Source organism: Rhineura floridana, chromosome 5, assembly GCF_030035675.1.
Source record: "Rhineura floridana isolate rRhiFlo1 chromosome 5, rRhiFlo1.hap2, whole genome shotgun sequence".
Lineage (NCBI taxonomy): Eukaryota > Metazoa > Chordata > Lepidosauria > Squamata > Rhineuridae > Rhineura > Rhineura floridana.
In genome coordinates, this window is record NC_084484.1 from 5,407,892 (window position 1) to 5,423,669 (window position 15,778).

A 15,778-nucleotide genomic window follows, 5' to 3' on the forward strand; every position below is an offset into this window, starting at 1 on the left:
ATAGAGGGTAAAGTGTAAAACCCCCCTTTAGGATGCACACCTTAACGTGGTGAGGGGGTTTGAGAGTGTTGAAGAAGCTGAGAGCAATGCCGTCAGGAGTCTAGACCAAGAGGCTAGACTCCTAGCAGGGTCACCCATGGCGAAATGGTCAAAGCTGAGACACCAGACTAAGATGCACCCAAACTCAGAGGAAGGCAATGGTAAACCACCTCTGAATACCTCTTACCACGGAAACCCTATGAACAGAGTATCCAAAATGCAACACGAGATAGTGCTGGAAGATGAGACCCCCAGGTCAGAACGCACTCACCGAGCTACTGGGGAAGAACAAAGGACAAATACGAGTAGCGCTGTAACTAATGACGCAGCTGGGTCAAAGCCGAAAGGAAGCCCAGAGGCTGATGCGCACAGATGCGAAAGGAGAGTTCGGAGTTGTACGACACACACAATAGGAACATAGAATGTGAGAAGCATGAACTATGGAAAGTTAGAAATTGTCAAGCAAGAAATGGAGCGTATTAACATTATAATACTTGGCGTGAGTGGATTAAAATGGACTGGAATGGGACATTTTCCATCAGGCAACTACAAAATATTTTATGCAGGAAATGAGAAATCAAGAAGAAATGGGGTTGCTTTAATAGTGAGAAGTGATGTAGCAAAAGCAATTAGGAGCTACAACGCAAGGTCTGAGCGAGTGATATCAATGAGATTAAACGGAAAACCTATTAATATAACCATCATCCAAGTCTACGCAACACAACATTAAACAAAAGAAGAAGAATTGAAGAGATTTTACGCAGAAGTACAGGAGGAAATTGATCACACACCAAAAGAAGATATGATGATAATCATGGGGGACTGGAATGCAAAAGTAGGGAACAGAGAAGAACTAGGAATTGTGGGGAAATGGGACTTAGGTGACAGAAATGAAGCAGCAAAAAGACTTATTGAATTCTGTGAAGCCAATGATTTGTTTCTTTCCAACACATTTTTTGAGCAACCAAAAAGACGGCTGTACACGTGGACATCACCAGATGGCCAATATAGGAATCAAATTGATTATATAATTGGAAACAGAAGATGGAGAAGTTCTATACTTTCTGCAAAAACAAGACCAGGAGCAGACTGCGGTACAGATCATGAACTGATCGTATCGAAAATCAGAGTAAAGCTAAAGAAGAACAACAAAGCACTCATAATGCCAAAATACAATTTAGATAACATCCCAGAAGAATATAAAGATCAAATAAGGAACAGGTTTGAGGCTTTAAACTTAGTTGACAGAGAACCAGAAGAACTATGGAGTGAAGTCAGGGACATTATCAGGGAAGAATGCAAAAAGACAATACCTCTTGTTAAAAGAGAGAAAGACCTCAATGGATGACTGAAGAAACTCTTAAAATGGTTAAAGAGAGAAGGAAAGCAAAAGGAGATAGAAACGCGGTCAGAACCCTAAATGCAACTATACAACGACTAGTACGTAGGGACAAAGAAGACTATTACAATAGTTATTGTATAGAAATAGAAAAGGACAACAAAAAGGGTAGAACAAGAGCCCTATTCCAAAAGATTAGAGAAATGAAAGGGAAATTTAAACCAAGAGTAGGGATGTTGAATAATCATCAGGGGAACACACTGACTGACCAAGATGAAATAAAAGGAAGATGGAAGCAATACACTGAAGAACTCTATAAAAGAGATGACAGGATGACAGATTCATTCACGGAGGAACTGTATGATGAAGAACCAGAAATTTTAGAATGTGAGGTGAAAGCTGCTCTTACGATACTTGGAAGAAACAAATCACCAGGAATAGATGGCATACCAATAAAGTTGCTACAAGCTATTGAGACTGAATCTGTCCACATTTTGACAAAAATCTGTCAAAAAATATGGAAAACTAAACAATGGCCCAGAGACTGGAAGCCTTCAATATATATCCCACTTCCAAAGAAAGGGGATCCCAGAGAATGCAGTAATTACCGAACTATTGCCTTAATATCCCATGCAGGTAAAGTAATGCTCAAGATTCTACAACAAAGGCTCTTACCATATATGGAGCGAGAAATGCCAGACGTCCAAGCTGGATTTAGAAAGGGAAGAGGCACCAGAGATCATATCGCAAACATACGTTGGATAATGGAACAGACCAAGGAATTTCAGAAGAAAATCACCCTGTGCTTTATAGACTATAGCAAAGCCTTTGACTGTGTAGATCATGAAAAACTATGGAATGCTTTAAAAGAAATGGGGGTGCCACAGCATCTGATTGTCCTGATGTGCAACCTATACTCTGGACAAGAGGCTACTGTAAGGACAGAAAATGGAGAAACCGATTGGTTTCCCATCGGAAAGGGTGTGAGACAGGGGTGTATTTTATCACCCTATTTATTTAATCTGTACACAGAACATATCGTACGGAAAGCAGGATTGGACAAAGATGAAGGAGGTGTGAAAATTGGAGGGAGAAACATCAATAATTTAAGATATGCAGACAATACCATACTACTAGCAGAAACCAGTAATGATTTGAAACGAATGCTGATGAAAGTTAAAGAGGAAAGCACAAAAGCAGGACTACAGCTGAACGTCAAAAAGACTAAAGTAATGACAACAGAAGATTTATGCAACTTTAAAGGTGACAATGAGGACACTGAACTTGTCAGATTATCAATACCTCGGCACAATCATTAACCAAAATGGAGACAATAGTCAAGAAATCAGAAGAAGGCTAGGTAGGACTGTGGAGGGCAGCTGTGAGAGAACTAGAAAAAGTCCTCAAATGTAAAGTCAGGATCATTCAGACCATGGTATTCCCGATCTCTATGTATGGATGTGAAAGTTGGACAGTGAAAAAAGCGGATAAGAGAAAAATCAACTCATTTGAAATGTGGTGTTGGAGAAGAGCTTTGTGGGTACCATGGACTGCAAAAAAGACAAATAATTGGGTGTTAGAACAAATTAAACCACAACTATCACTAGAAGCTAAAATGATGAAACTGAGGTTATCATACTTTGGACACATCATGAGAAGACATGATTAATTAGAAAATATAATAATGCTTGGAAAAACAGAAGGGAGTAGAAAAAGAGGAAGGCCAAACAAGAGATGGATTGATTCCATAAAGGAAGCCACAGACCTGAACTTACAAGATCTGAACAGGGTGGTTCATGACAGATGCTGTTGGAGGTCACTGATACATAGGGTTGCCATAAGTCGTAGTCAACTTGGAGGCACATAACAACAACAAAGTGTAAAATGACATACAACTTAAATTAGGGATCCTCAACCATTTTGGCCCCACAGGTACATTTGGAAATCCAAGAAACTGTCATGGGCACCACAAAATACCAACTTCCCTGGAACAAAACACACAAATGATGCTCAGAACTCCCTCTCTCAAGCAGGCAAAGCACCTGTACATACACATACACACATACACACTAATAAAACACAGACAAAAAAGCAGGCAAGATACTTAGCTATCCCTGGAAAACAGAGATAACAATTTTACTTTGCTATTTCCCAATTTACAATTTCATAAAAGTGTTTGTTCTGTTCATGATTTTATTTCTTCCATTTCATACAGATAAAAGAGCATTCCAAGGAGGAAAATATGAGCCTGGTGTCAATTGCTTAGTCAGAAGTAAAACATCTTACTGTCATTTACTCTGGCCCATCTCCCTAAATCCCTTCTTGTGCCCACATACATCTCAGTCTGGCAAGAATCACTCTAGGGCTGTTTAGTTCCTTGTTCTCATATGTGCAAAGGGCCTTTAATTAGTTCATTTTGTGATTTGTGTTTGTTTTACTGGAAGGAATTGCAAAGGAGAGGGGGATCTTATCAACCCACATAGTAAAATATGTATAGTAATGACCATGTTCCATGTAGGGCAAATTTATATGTAAATGGGCACCCATACAATTTACAAAGAAAGCAAGAAGCCAGCAATTACAATGAGAAACCCATAAACATTTATATAAATTCACAACATGAATTAGCCCAGAAATATGAAAGGGAACTTGCTGATGGTTATTTAACTCCTGAGAAATGAAAAGCTACCAGCTCATTGGCATGTAAATTTACATCCAGATTTCTCATACGCAAAGGATGTAAGATCAGCCCTATGCATGTGGGTTTCGTTCTGATGCCAGACAGCAGCCACAGTAAACATCTTTAGTCTCCATGATGGATGTTAGAATCATAGGGCTGGATTTCTCCATTTTTATAGCACTATTCCTGTGGTGAGATTTTGCCAGCCTCACACATTTGCACAAGGGACACCAGACAGCCAAATCTTAAGACATACTGTAGCTTTAATTCAGCAAATCCTGTGTTTTGCATTGTTTCGCTTCAGGGAGACAGGGCTGTTGAGCATTGTAACATGTAGTGTAAGCAGAATACACCTAAAGGTAACTCCATGGACCTTAAATGGATTGTTACAGAAAAATACTAATGGCCAAGAGCACTTATGGGTGAGGATTCCTGCCAACTCAGTTGCAATTTTTCTAATCTCTTGGTCTATTTATGAAATGAGGCAACACCATCACATTGGTTTGAACAGATCTCTGTGGTTTGGCATCAGCCTAAGTCCTGGGTCACTCTGATTTGAAATGTTTTGTAACTAAGTGGGCACTATATTAATACCTGAAATAAATAGATACATTGTGGCTAAGAGTGTGAACTGGGAAGTCCTTAGTTAAAATCTCACTTCAGCCATTAATTCCTTATCCCTTAGGAATCTGATTAGGGGCAGTGTTTGGTTATCTGATTCTGATAAGATCTACTCAGACAAATGTGTGACTTGCAAGAATGCAATATCTGCAACAGATAGGATCGATCTATTACTGTATTGTCTTGGTGTTATCAACTTAAGTAAGTGTATTTTGATTTGTCCCCCCCACCACTGCCAATATTTTGTATTTGCACCATTTTTGCACTGACCACTCCTTTTAAACTAATAAATGATTGAGTGGCTGTCATTCTTCTCATCCTACTCTCAATCAGGTGTTGCTTTCTCAGTGGTCACAAGATACCTAATTCTTCCAGATACAAAGTAGGTTGGGTGACAAATTTCCATTGCTGGAGGAGTATGCAAGGTTTTAAATTATACAATACACTTGCCTATTTAAAACTAAATATTGTAGTCACTTCCATTTAACAAGAACATAATAAAATCAATGACAACCAATAAAACAAATCTATAACAGAGAAGCCTGATCAATGACATGTGAGGTAGCTGTACATCATAAAATTATCCAAAATGCAATGCCCAATCAGCAACGCAAGCTGTCTTGCCATTCCAGCAGATCTTCTTTCCACTGTTCGTAGGAGCCGAATTGCTCCCATTCAAAAGCACTAGAAAGGCAAGAAAGGAAGGGGAGGGGCTGTACAAAGTTGAAGTGAGGAAACATGCCATCTATGCTCAAACTCCTTTTCTTTGCTGAATGCTTTCTTTCCCTTTGCCTGCCACCTGAGAGTTTGTGCCTCACCTACTGCTATGCTTATCAGGGTTCTCACCCCCTGTTCCTTGCTCTCAACACCTCAGCACTCTGCCTCTTTTTATAAATCATCAGCAACTATAGTTGCCGGGTCACAAGCATCCCAAACCTGAGATTTCAGGGCAGGCTCTAGTGATGTCATGGGCAGAGCTTGGAAGATTACTTTTTAAAAGTAATAAATTACAGTTACAATTACTTGGCCCAAAAAGTAGTAATCACCGTTACAATTACAATTGCTCCAAAAGTAACTGATTACTTTACTTTTTCTCAGAAGTAATCACTACAATTACATTTCAGTTACTTTTTTTTAAAAAACTCCTACAAGGTGCTGGCCTTGGCTGCTGCACATCTAAGAAGCCTAAAACAATATTAAAAATAAGCACACACACACAGGGGGTAGTAGAATAAAAAAATTTATCCATAAGATTAACATAATGGCATAACAGAATCTCACATTCCCCCAAGCAATGAAGATACCCCAACTCTTGAAATCAAATTTTACATTTGAAATGCTTTTATAATAGGTTTCTGTTATGTCTCAAAAGAACAAGATGCTCAAAGAGCATGTCAGACAAGGAATGTCTTTTTACAGTCATTACGTTGCCACCAGTACTGAACAGGCGTTCTACTGCGGCGCTTGAAGGCATGCCTGTGTTGTGCTGCAAAAAACACCGCAGCACACGTGGAAAGCCATGGAGTGATGACACTTCCCTGCTGGGAGACCTCAGGTACCTCACCAGTTCCTCCTCAGCAGTGTCCACTGCTGACTTCTTGCCCTGGGGCAGAAAGTTAAAGAAGTCATCTTCTAAGTCATCTCCTTCCTGGTCTTTATCTGAAGACTGATCACTGTCCTCATTAAGTACACCCATCTTTATTTCGGCTTTCAACAAGGCTTCCATTGTGTATCTAAGAAAGAGAGAGGATATGTTAACACATATATGTTAGGAAACCATCATCTGCTCTTCATTTCCTGATGCTTGTCATGTCCCCTGGTTCAGGGTCCAGCCTGAGCCTGTGGATGATGACATGGAAGGTAGGAAGGTGACCAAGTCACCACACTCATGGGGCAGCACAGCAGACCCTTAAGGATTACCTGCAGCAACCCAAGGTTGTGATGAGGAGCCCCAGGAAGAAAAGGCCCAGCCCCTGCCTACCACCTTAAGCCCTCTGATGCCTCCCTTGAGACAACATTTCCCTTGGAGTAATCCACCTAAAGGGCTTCCCTAATGTTCTTACTTGTTGGTATGGGTGGTGGCCTGACACGATTCCAGCCGATCTAGTTTGAAGCGAGGGTGTACGCAGGCTGCCAGAAGAAGCAGATCCCTGCCAGATCCCCACCTCTCAAGGGTTGTCTGCTGCTGCTTCAGCATTTTGGGAGGAGGGGTGTCATGCCTTGGTTCAGGAAGGCCACGTCTCCTTGCCTTTATTGCTTCTTCAATTGCTCTCAGCTTCTCAGGGTGTGCCCTCTGAGGAAGAAGAACAAAGCATGAATCCAAGAAAAAATGGAAGAGGAACTTCACAATTTAAACATAAATAGACAATGGACACTCTTTGAGGACCAGCATGACAAAGGCTTACCTCAAAATGTTTCTTCACATTGGATGAGGGGGAAACAGCTGATCTCAGGTTTTTGATCCTTGGAAGGCAGTAATTGCATCGTACAACAACATTTTCCCCACTCTGGCTCACAAATGTACAAGCTTTCTCAAAGCCAAACCATGGTACTTGCTGTTCTGCAGATGTGGCTGTGGGCAACTGGCACTGCTTCATGCCCTCCTCCTCCTCGTGCACAGGGCCTCCTTTCTGAACCTCACTTTCTAGTTTTGCCTCCTCAGGATCAACAAGCTGTGACTCAAGTGGCCGCACTAACTGACTGCTGCTCTCAGCAGCAAAACCTGCAACAGGCGTCTCTGTAATAAACAAGAGATAATGCTCCTATATGGGTGAACTTCAGCTGTGATGTGCCCCCATCTCTTCCCCATGCTGCAAGATCCCCCAGTCAGAGTGGAAGTAAGCAGGTCGATAGCACAATTAAAAGAGATCCTATTTGCTCACTGAATAACCCTGCCTGGGCCAGTCTAACCTACTATCTCACAGGGTTGTTGTGAGAACAAAATGAGACTAGGGTTCAAATCCCCACATAGCCATGAAGCTCACTGAGTGACCTTGGGCCAGTCACTGCCTCTCAGCCTCATGAAAACCCTATTCATAGGGTCACCATAAGTTGGAATCAACTTGAAGGCGGTACATATATTTTTTATTTTGAATATGATGATTATCATAATAAATATGCAGCATTTCAAATTAATTCTGTATGAGAAGCATTCCATGCCAAGCTTGGAAAACCAAGGATGAGGTATAAAATGTAGACAAAAATACTTTTGACAAAATGCCGTTTATATTTTATATATATGAGCCTGGGTAGGGAACATTTAATCTAGCCTACTTGCTTTCAGCAAGAAGGGTTAAGTGCCTTCAGGCCAGGCCAGTCACCAGAAGGCCACAGCAGGGACAAAGGAGCCTAGTGTTGTGGAGATGTTAGATGGGAGCTTTGGGGAGTAAAGATGGAGGCTCCTGAAGGCTGCAATTCTAAACACACTTACTAAGGGATTAAGCCCCATAGAACTCAACAGGACTGACTTCTAAGTAGATATAGTTTGGATTGTGCTGTTGGTAAACCTTGACTAGGGTTCTTCTGCAAAGACATCCATATCCAAGCAGGGTTGGCAACCCCCTGCCTGGAATACCCTGCCCTTATCTTTTAATGTGGCTGCTCCAAATGTTTTTACACATTTGACCCTTTACTTCAGAAAGAGGTCTGAAAAATGAGTAAGAGTAAGAAGTATCTTTTAAAATTGTTCTTTTCAATTCACTCTTGAATGAACATCATACCTAGGGCAGATCCACACCATTCCTTTAAAGCACATTCAACACCCATTTGAAGCACATGAATCCCACCACAGAATCAGGGGAACTGCAGTTTGTTAAGAGTGGTGAGAACTATAACTGTGAGGGGGAAATGACACTTCCCAGAATTCTTTAGGGGAAGTCATGCGCTTTAAATGCGAGTTGGATGTGCTTTACACATATTGTGTGAATCCGCTTAATAAATTTTGCCTGCATGTAAATTGTTTTAATTAATTTTTCAAAATGAAAATAAGCTATAAAGTGTAGTGGGTGACCATGGCTACTCACCATTTCTCAGCCTATCTGCCCCTCAGGATGAAAACGATGGAGAACCATGACTACCCCAAGGCATACTTAAAATGTAAAGGAAGTATTGTACAACCATAGTATGCAATTGGATACTTATAGGGACACAGCATGACAAAACTGGGTGGAAGTAAAAGTTCTACACTTAGGAAAAAGAAACCAAATGCACAGTTATAAGATGGGGGATACTTGGCTCAGCAGTACGACATGCAAGAAGGATCTTGGAATTGTTGTTGATCACAAGCTGAATATGAGCCAACAGTGTGATGTGGCTGCAAAAAAGGCAAATGCTATATCAGGCTGCATTAACAGAAGTATAGTTTCCAAATCATGTGAAGTATTAGTTCCCCTCTATTCAGCACTGGTTAGGCCTCATCTTGAGTGCTTGTGTCCAGTTCTGGTCTCTGCACTTCAAGAAGGATGCAGACAAACTGGAACAGGTTCAAAAGAGGGCAACAAGGATGATCAGGGGACTGGAAACAACGCCCTATGAGGAGAGACTGAAGGAACTGGGCGTAATTAACCTGGAGAAGAGAAGACTGAGGGGAGATATGATAGCACTCTTCAAGTATTTGAAAGGTTGCCACACAGAGGAGGGCCGGGATCTCTTCTCAATGATCCCAGAGTTCAGGACACAGAATAATGCGCTCAAGTTGCAAGAAGCCAGATTTCGACTGGACATCAGGAAAAGCTTCCTAACTGTTAGAGCCATACAACAATGGAACTAATTACTAGAGAGGTAGTGGGATCTCCGACACTGGAGGCATTCAAGAGGCAGCTGGACAGCCATCTGTCGGGAATGCTTTGATTTGGATTCCTGCATTGAGCAGGGGGTTGGACTTGATGGCCTTATAGGCCCCTTCCAACTCTACTATTCTATGATTCTATGAAAATATTTATATAAGCATGACTATCAAATATGTTTATTTATATAACCTGTAAAGATATTTATAGTGCAATCCTATGTTTGTTTACTCAGAAGCAAGTCCCAATGTATTCAATGGGGCTTACTCAACCAGGGAAAACTGCAGCCTCAAGTGATAAGGAACTTGTTCTTTTAACAAGTCCTTTAAGTTGAGAGCTTATCCCAGTCTGCGTCTGTGTTGAAATTGCTTTTTAATATGTTTTTAAATTTTTTCTTAAAAAAATGTTTTTAAAGCTTTTAAAAATGTTTTTAAAGATTTGTTTTAATATATTTTAAAGTCTGTTTTTATGATTTTTAAAGTGTTTTTAGTGCTTTTGTTTGCTGCCCTGGGCTCCTACTGGGAGGAAGGGTGGGATATAAATAAAATAATAAAAATAAATAAATAAACTTCATTCATTTTTTTAAAAAATGAGTATTAGTTTCCTACATAATAAAAACTGTGATAAACCCTGCCTAATTTCTTTAAAAATAGGGTTGGAGGGAGAGAGATTTACAACACAAACACAAGTCTGCACTTTACTCACAATCATGAAAGGGCGGGGTTGCAGCCAGAGCTTTGAAAAGTTACTTTAAACTACAACTCCCATCAGCCCCAGCCAGCATGGCCACTGGATTGGGCTGATGGGAGTTGTAGCTAGAGCATGATCTGTTTAAAAAAAAGTTGTGCAGGGGGGGTTTATATTTTGGTGTATATCTCGGGAATTAGACCACCTAGAAACTTTTTTAAAAAAATTGAAGCGGAGAGTCCAGAGAGTAAGGGGTGGTAGCCAGAGAGCCGGAGCCCCCCCCCAAAACCAGAGACTCCAGCCAAAAACACACACACCGGGGCACACACACACACACACAAATCATCGTCACTCACCTCCACAGCTCTTCGCCATTCTGCCTTCCTTGCCCTGGCTTTTTCCTCCGGCGTCCATTTTTTCCTCTCAGAGTCAGACGCTAGCAGGCTCCCCCTGCCTATTCATCTCTTCTATCGTGCCTCCTAACACAGATCATGAGGGAAGAGACAGTCTGCGCAGAGGTCCAATCAGTGTGAGGCACATGTCTTGTGTTAACCAATCACAGCCAGGAGCTGACTTCCCCTTGTTCCCGCCCCCAAGTAACGTCCAACCTAACGTGGAAACGTTAAAGTTGAAGCTGAAAAGTAGGGAAATTACTATTCGTTCCGTTACTTGCCAAATGTAATGGAATTACCCACTCGTTATTTAAAATTGTAACGAATTAAAAGTAACTCGTTAAAAATAACGAGTTACTTCCAAGCTCTGGACAATGGCAATATTGGACAAAATCACTCTACATCTCCAATTTCTGAGAGGTGCTGCACAACCAGAAACATTCATGTCGATTTGGTGGAGATTCATAGATTATACCTCACACCAGGATCTACATAACCAACTTTCCCCATCAGCAAAAACAATCTGGTTGTCATGAATGACTAATTAAGTTTCTATGGTCTTATATGCCCCATATATTACACTAAATATTACACCCCATATATTACCCTAAATGTATAAATTTCAACACATTCACCTGTATTTTAACACTTACCTATGTATTATTACATTCATGAATACTTGTTATAACAACATCCAAATTATTGGCTATAGGGAGGGGGGTGGGATTTAGGGTTAATTTTATATTGTTGCATCATTTATGTTAATGTTTTGTACAATAATGAAAAAGATAATAAAGAGAAATTAAAAAAAATAAAATACAAACAAATGGATCTAATATTGATCTGGCTTAAGGAGAGAAGGCTATTCTGGCTCAGATAAAGAGTAATGAAAGACTCATTTGCACTAAAGTGTGTGTGTTTTTCCATGTTATTCATTTGCAAGAAATATTTACAATGCAATGTTCATAAGAGCTGGCCATGAGCAAAGACTCTTTTTGCAGGAAGGTAGAGAACATACAGATATTGTGAGTTTGGCTATCTTGATCACTGAGTGGTCAGGGACCTGGTGAAATAATAATATATTTCTTAATGCCTGTGAATGGTTTCCTGGTTAGGCAATTACTTGCCATCCTGGAGTCTGGGAAGAGTACTCTGCAGGGGTGTGTGGGTGTGGATATGGGCAGAAAAAGTGCAGCTTACATTTTGAAGGGGGAAGGGGTTATGAGTAACAAGATAAGACTGTGATGTTACTTTGATCCACATTCACTGTATTTGGTCAGAGCTCTCTCAAATACCAAATAAAACAGAAATAGAGCAGTAACCGAAAAGATGTAATATTTCTCCTTTTCCATGTGCTTGGCCAAATAGAACTGCTTTAACTTGCTGTCAGGAGGATAGAAAATGTGGGTATGGGATAAGCATCCTTAGGGATCTATTGGCATGCCTAAAGCAGCAGCCGCTAGCTCATTTGTGGTTCAGGTGAGATGTGAGCCACGGCTGTCTGAGTTCACACTTCACCTTTTAAGGGCAGAAATTGGCATTACAAGAGAGGCACAAAGCTGGCACTACTCACTGTCTTTTTCCCCTGCAATTCTCCTACTTCAACACAATGCATGACCTATCATTAGGGTTACCGGACCTCCATTTTTCAGCTGGAGACTCTGGTTTTTGGGGGTCTCCTCCAGGTCTCCGGGTGACTCACCTTAATCTCTGGACTTTCAGCTTTCTTTTTTCAAAAAATTAAGTTTCTAGGTGGTCTGGTTCCAGAGATATACACCAAAACGTCAGCCACCCCCACAGCTTCTTAGTTGCTCTAAGTTCTGCTCTAATCCCTGCCCTTTCAGGTTTTTAGCCAATAAGAATCCCGTTCCGTGCCCGGTACTTGCCAGGCAAAGGGGCAAGATTGCAGCCGCAGCCGAAGCCCAGGCCGCCATCAGGGATGTGTGTGTGTGCATGCAGCGCCAGCGTGACACACAGAAAGGAGGCGGGGCGGCTGAAGGCCATTTAAGGCCACTCCACCAGCCTCCCACCCTCCTTTGAATTTTGGTGGCGAGGCTCTCTGGTGCGGCAAGGGCTGCAGTGCGGTGAGGCCTTCCAGCATCGGCAACAGCGGCGAGGGTCCCGGCTCGGCAGCCTTGCAACGGCGAGGCTTCAGCCGAGAGAGGCCTCACAACGGCAGTGGCAAGGCCTTCTGACTGCGGGAGGCCTAACGGCGGTGGCGAGGCCTTCTGAGGGCATGCGTGGTGACTTCGGCACACGTGGAGCTTTCCCTGGCCTTTCCTCAGGCCAGGCCTTTGCGTGCATTGGCCGCGGGGGCGATCCCTCGTCTTCTCGGGAGAGGCGCAGTAGCAGTGGCAGCGAGGCGCAGCAGCAACCCTGGGAGTGGCGCAGCAGGCACTCAGGCCAGGACATTTAAATTTGTTTTTGTGAGCTCTTGCTGGGGGGGAGGCTAGCACTAAGGGACAGTCAAGCTGGTCTCAGGCCCCCACCGCTGACTTTAGCAGAATAGTAGCACAGGTAAAGCTGGGGTGGTGGTAACATAGGTAAAGCCTGGGCGGTAGCAGCACAGGTAAAGCCTGGGCCGTAGGAGTGCAGGTACAGCCGGGTGGTGTGTGTGTGTTTGGTGCACTGAGTGGGGGCAGCTACATGAAGCTACATCCTCATCCTCTGTGTTCACCTGACCCGCCAGGGATTGTTGATCAGGGAGGTGCCCTGTGACCATCATGCTTCAAAGCTCAGCAGTTGCATGCAGCGGCCCTCACACTTAATTTTGGAGCCTTCCGGATGGGGGGCAGGGGTGTTTGGGTCCAGGTCAGACTTCCCTACGAGCCATCCTGCAGTCCGAGGTTTGTTTTCAGGCATACCAGGGGTACAAGAGTCACTCCATTATTTTATCCTGCCCCAGGACTGGACACTTCACCATGAGGGCGTCATAGTGTTTTTGGCCTGAAGCTACAGGCAAGGTTGCCTGATATTCAGGGGGAGGGATCTTCCTTCATAAAGTTTCGGTCTAGTGTCGCAGTGCCTGGGAGCAGACCCATGTGGGTTTTGGGGACATGCTTCTCCGGAATTGGGGTTGCCTACCCGGCAGTGGAATTGCCTACCTGGGATGATCTATTTGGTTTTTGTATATGCAGGTGCAGGCCATCGGGAGGTGGAAGTAGGGGGCGCATGGAATACATTCACCCCTGGGGCGAGTCTGAAGGTCCGGGACCCAACTGTTCACGATTGTTTCTGTTTTTGGCAGGTTGCTGGACGGGGATGGAGTAGATACGCAGCCAGCTCTGCAGCCATGGCATGATCTTATAGGCTGGCCTTGGGGCTGCAAACGCACATTGGTTCACAGCTGGGCCTCTGATGGTGGGCCACGGTTTGGTGGCTGGGTCGACAAAGTATGCGCTGGGATGGTCTCCTACCCATGTTGTTCCAGCAGGTGGTGGTCATTCCCCTGGGTGGGAATGACCTTGGTTCTGAAGGGCAAGGCCCTCAGTGGCAGGCATGTGAGGACATGCAGTTGAGGCCATGGTAGCCTCAGGTCGTCTGCTGTGGTCAGACATGGAAGGCAAGGCCCTCAGTGGCAGGCATGTGTGGACATGCAATTTGTGAGGCAATGATGGCATCTTCCTGATGGACCTGCAGAGGGGTCTGCACGAGATTCTTATCAGGTGTGGGGTAAAGGGAGACTAAGCAGAGGCTTGTCCCCCTTTTGTGGCAAAGAAGTGTGGAAAAAAGTTAAAAGGGAAAGGGCAGCTAGGTGACACCTTTAGGCACCTTTGGGGGTGATAGGCGGTCCGGAGGCCTGCAGCTCAGGGCTATACGGCCCGGGGGCAGAATATGGGCCACCTTTGGGGCCAACGTGTCTCATCCGCTCAGAGTTTGAGGGCTCCAGGGGGCGGTGATGCGGGTTGGACCCCCTACACATCTTCAGGGTGTGGCCTGAACTGGGGTCTGGCACAGGGCAGCCCCGGGCTCAGGCAAGGTTTGGTCGCCCTATGGCTGCAAGCAGGCTTTGCCTGGATCGGCAGAATGCTCCCGCACTTGATTTCCCCTCTGCAGGTTCATTATTCTAATTGATTCTGTTTAATAAAGTGGCCCATTATTTAACTCAATGAATGGTGTTTGTGTTTTATTTCGGCAATAGGCCGCAAATCAGAGCTGTGATTGACAAGAAATTATAGATCCAAAAATGTAGAGTCAAATTGAATTGTCTGCCTTCAAGTCAATTCCGAATTATAGCAACCTATGAACAGCGTTTTCATGGTAAGCCGTATTCAGAGAGGGTTTACCATTGCCTCCCTCTGAGGCTGAGAGGCAGTGACTGGCCTAAGGCTCAGAAACATGCTTTTTCCTGCTTTTCTGAACATCTCACAGATTGAATAAGTAAGCTTTCAGTCTTTTTCTCTCTTGTGTGTAGGAGTCAGACAGGTTTAAATTTTGAAGAGGGCAGTGTTTTGCAAACTTACCAAATTGAAGCTTTAATCCAGTACTTGCTTTTCCAGAGTAAACATACCCAGAGTAACTCCCATTGAATTCAACAGGACTTCCTTTTGAGTAGACATGGTTAGGATTGTGCTGTAAATTGATGGGGCTTTTGAGTGAACATAGGAAAGAATTGTGTTTGTGTATATCTTTCTCTTCCCCTCCAATCCTATTTTTAAAGTAATTAGGCACGGCTTACTTAGGTATCACAGTTTTTATTAAGTAGGAAACTAATACTGATTTTATCTTTTTTAATGTTCTGCAGTGATCAACTGGTTTTGACAATAAACTATGGGGTGTATGTATTTTTACAACTCCAATGTGTGTGCGTATATGGGAATCTTTCCAACAACCCTGTGAGGTAGGGTTGCAGTCTGGAAACCAAGGCAGCTCACAATAAGAAATAAATCCCTTTAAAATCCAATAACCATAAAAACAAGTATAAACAGTTGCAAAACAGCTTAAAGGGGCATGATTATGAATTTTGGGTTGTGTAAATGAAGTTGCTTATCACTTGAGGTTGCAGTTCTGTCCCTGTTTGAGTAAGCCCCACTGAATACATTGGGACTTGCTTCTGAATAAATAAATGTAGGATTGCACTATAGATATCTTTACAGGTTGTGTAAATAATAAATATATTTGATAGCAATACAATATTTCCTCATTTTTTTCATATTTTTGGTTTTTGGTTAGGAATCCTGACTGGTTGTGAGATGCTTAGTTTTCTGCCTTACTCATAGGAATCTTGTTGTGGTTG